The following is a 7,192-nucleotide window of genomic DNA, read 5'->3' as shown; positions in this document are numbered from 1 at the left end:
CAGGAGTTGGAGGTTGCTGTGAGCTGTAATGCCACGGCACTCTACCCAGGGGGACAGCTTGAGGCTCTGTCTCAAAAAAAAAAAACAAAAAAAAAAACTATTCTGTGAAAATGACTAAGAATGTGGGGGGTGGGGTGGGAGTGGGGGCTCAATATAACTGTGTTCATTCCAGCATTATCTACAAGTATGAGACTGCCCGGAGGGGTGAGATGCAGAGGGCACCTGTCTTGGCCTCCAAGTGTGAGTCACAAGCTGCCAAATGAGTCCAAGTCTTAAGTTTTCTAGTATTTCTCCCTTTTTATAAAAAATAACACATCTGCTTATAAATTTGGAAAATACAGTTTAGGAAAAAAAGACTTTACAACTCATGGTCCCATCACCCAGCGCACAAACTTCCGGTGTTTGTGCAACACCACCAGCGGCTGGCGGATGTGCAGTGGGCCCTCCACAGCTGACCTCCTTCCTGCACTGGCTCCTCCTCAAGCTGACCTAACTTCCACGGGCCAGCTGTGCACCACAGGTGTGCAGCAGTACACTGGCCTAGTTCCTGATGGTGACCACCTCTGTGTTGACCAGTTTGTTACAGTCCCTGGGTGGTCAACTCACAAAGGTTCTACTGTATTTCTTTAAAAAAAAAAAAAAAAAGGAAAAATATAGAATATCTCATTTTACAACCTCCTTTGAAATTAATACTTTTATCAAATTATGTGGTCTTCTACTACATTGCCTTTTTTAATGGCTACACTGTCTTACCCTGAATATATACTAGAGTTTTATTTAACCAGTTTCCCGCTGCTGGACAGTAGGGTTGTTTCTTTATTGTTTTTTCTCTTCTTTTTTTGTGCTGTTGTTGTAAATGATGCTGCAAGGAAAATCCTTGTGGCAAAACCTCTGTTCTCAGTTACAATCATTTCCTTAGATTAGATTCTCATAAATGAAACCCATGAATCAAAGGATATTCAAACCACAAAGGTTTCTGAAATGCATTACCCAATTCTCATGTAATTATTTAATTATTTAATCATTTAATTATTAAGGCCATTTTCTATAGTTTTTAAAGTTGAGTTAATAATTTTAATAAAAATAATCATTATTATCTTCATAGAAAATGAAAGACCATTATTACTTGATTTTATTTGCAGCTTTTGGGGAGACCTGTCCATTGAGGGTCTGCATCAGATTATGTTGTTCACTTATTCAACATCCATTTTCCTTTTTCTTTAATTTAATGGAATCTCAAATTTATCTGGAGCAGGAAATTTCCTAGGTGCTAGAGAATGAGAGCTAGTCTAAGCCAATCATGGCAACCCATTTCCCTGGGGGGTTTTGGGTGGCAGCGGTGGGGATGGCCAAGGGACCAGGGCTGATAATGGGACCTAAGAAGTCTGCTGGGGAAGTTTCCAAAGATGGTGTTAGGGCTCAACCCTTCTACCTCCTCCCTTTGGCCCAGAGTGCAGATGCGATGCAATAGAGGTACCATTTTATTATCATCAGGGAAAGGCCAATAAAAAAAAAAGAAACAAACAAACAAAAGCCATGCACAACCCTCCAGACCACATCAGGGAGCTCATGCTACAACGCCAGCAGCCACCTGCCCGGGACTTCACTCCTGCATGAAAAGAATAATCCCATTAGTTTAAGCACTGTGACTAGGTTCTCTGTTACTTGCAGCTAAAAGCATTCTTACTGGCCCTTAGTCAGGAGACAAAAAGCAGGCAACAGAACAATGTTCTCCCAACTACAAAATTAAGGAAGCAAACATAAGGGGACGATTTTGAATTATAGATGAAATCAGTGAAAGGGGTGAAAAGCAAATGGACATGTGTAGCAGGGTGTTGATGGATCAACCACAGTGCACTAGTGACACCACCCTGGATGACTCCCTCCTGATGGCAAGAAACCATTTCTTCAGTCTGCACCAAGTAAGATGGAACCAAACTTAGAACAGTGACAACTCAGGTCAGATGCCAGAAATAAGCTAAACTTTAACAAAGGCTCATTCTAATATTTGGCTCTTCCTCTTTCTGCCTCTTTTTATTAAACTCTTCCTTTTATCAGAATACGTCAGTCCCTTTTCAACACACTCCAGGAGGTTGAGGTATGACACTTTCTCCACCAGGTAGACAGAAGAGCCCCACTTTAATTCTGGGAATATGCAGCTTCTATTACTCCTGGAAAGTGAATCCAGAGAGCAGAAAGTTGTTTTGTAATGCTTTCTGGATTGTGGTTGTGGAATGGTCCTTATAACGGGAATGAAGACCAAGGTACCTATTTTCCTTCTGGGAGGCAGGGAAAAAAGTATGTAAAAGGGTTCTTAAATGAGAACGACCACACTGGTACTCCTTTCTCTATGGTGTTTGATGGCCAGTTCCCTTCCGGGCCCACGGTGGCTGCTCTGGGAAGACGGGGATACTCAGCCTTGGCTGTCTCTCGGCATACTCCTGGGGCACTCTTCTGTGCCAACTAATCGCTCCTTATTGAGACTGCCAGCCTCACTGCAAGGGAATTTATCAGCATGTGGTTAATAGTTCCCTTTGAGAAGTGGAAAAGTTGATTTTAAGCATTTGGGACAAAGGAGACAACTGAGGGCTTATCTGAGAAGTGTCAGTGACAATGGCTGGTCACAGTCATGCAATGGTGACTCTGGTGCTGCACCAAGGCTGGAGGATGGACCACTCCTCCTTTTCTTCTGTTTGGAAACATCAGAGGTGGCCATCCATGGAGTTGGCAGTACTCAAGGCTTCAGCTCTCAAGAGGCATAGCTCTGAACTTGAACAGCGGGTTCGGGGGTTTGTGTGCAGCTCTCCTTTCTTTCTACTTTTTCTTTCACAAAAACTTTCCCCTTTATCCTTTCTACTTGGGTTCCTCCAAAGATTGAAGAGATTGTCTCAGGCAGCTGTTATGCTCTCAAACCATCCTGGGTCTCAGGGATGGACGTCTGGCTTTGGATGGGGTCGGCAGTGTGTGACTAAGCGGGCCTGGCAGGACTGTCTTTGCCCCTCAGGGTGTGAGGCAGGTGTGGGAAGGGGCACTTGGCACTTTCCCTCGGAGGGAAAGCCACACGGCCCCTGCTCACCTGGGACAGAGGCACCAGCTGGTCATTGGTTCAGCAAGTCATCCTCATACCTGCTCCCACTTCACACATATTCTCTGCTCCGCCCAGCCCCTGCTCCTCTTCCCATTTCAGAAAGTGGCCTCACCTCCCACCACCCCTTCCACTTGAGTCTATCCTCCCTTTCCTCATTGCTAGCCCAGTTCTGCCAATTTAGTTTCTCAATATTTTTTAAATCTCTCCAACTCTTACCCAGTCCTTCAAGAGCTCTACCCTGGACTAAAACAATCTAATCTAACTTGACACCAGGAAAAAATGCTACCTAAAATGCAAATCTGATCATTTTTGTTTTAAGCTGAAAATCCTTCTCAGGCCAAAGGATAATGTCTAGAAGCACCAGCACAGCCCACAAGGCCTTCCCAGGGCACCAGCAGCCCAACCTGCCCCAAGTCCCAGGCACTCGGCAATAGTGAGCACCTGCAGCTTCCTCACCACCACACGGTACGTGGCCTGCTCGAGCTGCTCCTGCTCTCGGGAAGATGATGGAAAAGGGAACCCTCTCCCATGGGCACACCCTGCCCTGTACACAGGAGAGGCAGCGTGGAGTCAGAGTCCGCATGGAACCTGCCACACTGTGCAGGGAGGGACCAAAGAAACAAAATGACACAGAAATGGAAATGGTGATGGTAGTGGGCATACATGCAACCAGGGCCTGAAGTGCTTGTGTGCTCCATGAGTGCCCTGGGTGCCCCTGCTCTTCACCACATGAGTCTTTCTCCCTGCACAGCAGGAAAGGCTGCTGTGTGAATAACTCAGTCACTCACCAAGAGAAAAGGTGCCACAGAGCCTCGAAAACATGTGCCCCTGCTCACCACAGCAGGAATAGCATGTTCCAGTATTTGTGTGGGCAATGACAGCCTGACTCCAGTCCTGCTGGGTGTCCAGCAGCCACCACAGAGACCCACCCTGAGCACTGACCTCCCTGATGACAGCTCATTACGCCAGGTCCCTTCTTCCCAATGGAAGCAGGGACCTGTGCTCATGAGAACAGACACTGGAGCCCACTGTGCCTCTCCAGCCTCACCATCCACAGATGTCTTAATGCTTTCTGAACCACACCTGCTGCCTCACACCAAGTGAGGCTGCAGAGAAGTGGGAGTCCAGTGCTTTCTCACTGGGCAGAAGGTACTGGGGGGACTCTCCAGTGCACCCAGGCACCGTTGCAGCCATAGCTCTGCTTGCCCTGCCTGGTGCAATGTCACATCTTCCAGAGTCACAGTACACAAGTCTAGGAACCAGGGACCAGAGCAGCAGAGGATACCTCATAATTACATCCAATGACCTAACCTCAAGATTTTCACTTCCTAACATGTGTTTCTGGATGCTGGTGATCTGGAGGCTTAGCACCCAGGAAAGAATGCTTCTGAGAGAGGCTGGCATGAGAATGAATGCTCAGAGTGCCACCAAGACACTGTGGGTTTCTCAAGCTTCTAGGGAGTCCTTGTGGGAATATCTTGGGGTGCAGAGGAGCACTGTCTGTGGGGTGTCCCCATGGGGAGCTCATCTGTGCCTGGGCATAGGATGGCTGGATCAGTGTCAGGGTCTCCTCAGAAGTGTCTGCGTGTGTGCCCACACGCCCATGCTGAATACACGAAGGGTGTGAGCCAAGGCCCCTGCTTCCTGCCTGAATCACCCTAATTCCCCTTCTTTGAAAATCATCCTCAATATACAAGAGAAATCCAAGCATCCAAGTCTGTACCAGGCAACTCTGTCAGGGGATTCTGTGAAGCCCCTGGGAAAAGGGGCCCTGTCTCTGTACCTTCCATGCCCAGCCTGGTGTCGGCAGAGCAGGCTCTCAGTACACACTTGCACAGCCAGCCGGATGTCCATGGCAACCATCTATGAGAAAAACAAGTCCTAGGGCCAACCTTCTGGAAGGTGGCCTGGATTTCCAAGTCTTGCTTGGATTCTTTGAGATACTCTAATATTCTTTTAATAAATTTCTTTGTCACGTAAACTAGCCAGTCTTACTTAAAACCAAAATATTCTTACTAGCTTCCCAGGGCCCCTCCACCCGAAAAGGAAACGTATTCTAAAACAGGCTTTTAGCCTTCACAGTGCTGAGTACAGCCTTCAGGGTGATCAGTCTGTCCCCTTAGTTCTTGGGGTTCTCCACGTCCCTGGTTAACCATAATCTTCCCCTCAACACCTTTTAACCACCCACAGACTATGTCCTAGGCCACGCTGAAAACTGAATCACAGCTATGAATTCTCTCCATAGGAAAAAAAAAGCAACACACACACATACACACTGAATGGCATTTTAGGGGTATCCAGACTCTTAAGACCTTCCAGTAAGCACCACCTTACTCTCTGGGCTGCAACCAGAGTCACGGATGATAGTGGCTGTCAGGGACAAACTGTGCCATCCTTCAAAAAATATACACTTTTTTTTTTTTTTTCAGACAGAGTCTCAAGCTATTCCCCTGGCTAGAGTGCCATAGCACCACAGTTCACAGCAACCTCCAACTCCTGGGCTCAAGCGAGTCTTCTGCCTCTGCCTCCCAAGTGGCTAGGACCACAGGCGCCTGCCACAACGCCTGGCTGTTTTTTTGGTTGCAGCCATCATTGTTGTTTGGTGGGCCCGGGCTGGATTTGAACCGCTACCTTAGGTGTATGTGGCTGGAGCCTTAGCCACTTGAGCCACAGGCGCTGAGCCTCACACACTTATTTCTTTTTAGAGACAGAGTTTCACTTTATCGCCGTCAGTAGAGTGCCATGGCATCACAGCTCTTGGGCTTACGTGACTCTCTTGCCTCAGCCTCTCGAGTAGCTGGGACTACAGGCGCTCACCACAACACCTGGCTATTTTTTTGTTGCAGTTTGGCCAGGGCCGGGTTTGAACCTACCACCCTCGGTATATGGGGCTGGTGCCCTACTCACTGAGCCACAGGCGCCTCCCCATACACTTATTTCATCAAAATGCACCATTAGTACTTTTGATCTCACCTAATGTGCACAATGCAAGGGTGTATTTTAAAATAACTAAGAGTAAATTTTATATGTCTTACTACAAAAAATAAAGTGAGATGATGGTTTTGTTAATCAGTTTGATTTAAGCATTCCATATTATATATCAAATCATCACACTGAATCCCATAAATGTATTCAGTTATGATTTTAATTAAAAATTAAATTTAAAAAGAGCTAAAAAAAGATGCACCATTAGCAGCAAGAACACTGTCTCTTCCTTAGAAGTCCTAAACTAACAACCCCCCAACAACTATGCCCTCACACAGGAAGGCCACCTAGTCCTCAGAGTCCTGGAAATCTAGTCTACTGGTTTTAGCAGAGGAGTCAGCCCCTCCATGTCCACCTGACACCGCTGGGCACCGGGACCAGCACCTGGCAGACTCTGGAGGGGAGGGGCCCCCACTCTGCCGCTCCCTCCTGCTGCAGCATCCAGTACCAAACCAGTTCTGTGAGATCTGGATTCCCTCCCCCAGAGTCCTCAAGGAACCTTATCTGGCCTCAGGCAAGACGGCTTCCTGCCTGACTCACCCTAATCCCTCTTTGAAAATCATCTTTGGTATATGCAGGGAACCCAAGCAGCCGAGTCTGTATCAAGTAGCTCTGTCAGTTCTCTGTGAATCTGGGGTCCTTGAAAAGGGCACCTGCTTTGACAGCCCTGTGATGCCAAACGAGAAATCAAAGACCAGAAGGGGGTCCTGCTTGCTGGGAGCACCACCCTCACATCGAGTAACATGTGATACTCGATGGGAACGGCATCCACGTGGCACGCAGACCAGAAAGGGGTCCTGCTCACCGGGAGCACCACCCTCACGGGGATGTTACTTGATGGGAACGGCATCCACACAGCACGCAGACCAGAAAAGGTCCTGCTCACCGGGAGCACCACCCTCACGGGGATGTTACTCGATGGGAACGGCATCCACGTGGCACGCAGACCAGAAAGGGGTCCTGCTCCCCGGGAGCACCACCCTCACGGGGATGTTACTTGATGGGAACGGTATCCACATGGCATGCAGACCAGAAAGGGGTCCTGCTCCCCGGGAGCACCACCCTCACGGGGATGTTACTTGATGGGGACGGCATCCACGTGGCACGCAGACCAGAAAG

At 48.1% G+C, this 7,192-nt stretch overlaps 1 protein-coding gene across 1 annotated transcript in view; it reads right to left on the bottom strand.

Annotated features, from left to right (window-relative positions):
• HOMER2 (homer scaffolding protein 2) overlaps positions 1–7,192 on the bottom strand; it is a 95,341-nt gene that overhangs the window by 18,754 nt on the left and 69,395 nt on the right. The window lies entirely within an intron of this gene.

The sequence above is a fragment of the Otolemur garnettii genome, unplaced genomic scaffold (assembly GCF_000181295.1).
Source record: "Otolemur garnettii isolate 467f Iridium unplaced genomic scaffold, OtoGar3 scaffold00011, whole genome shotgun sequence".
Taxonomy (NCBI): Eukaryota; Metazoa; Chordata; class Mammalia; order Primates; family Galagidae; genus Otolemur; species Otolemur garnettii.
Note: the sequence above shows the minus strand (reverse complement) of the source record. Positions and strands in the feature narration are given on the sequence as shown.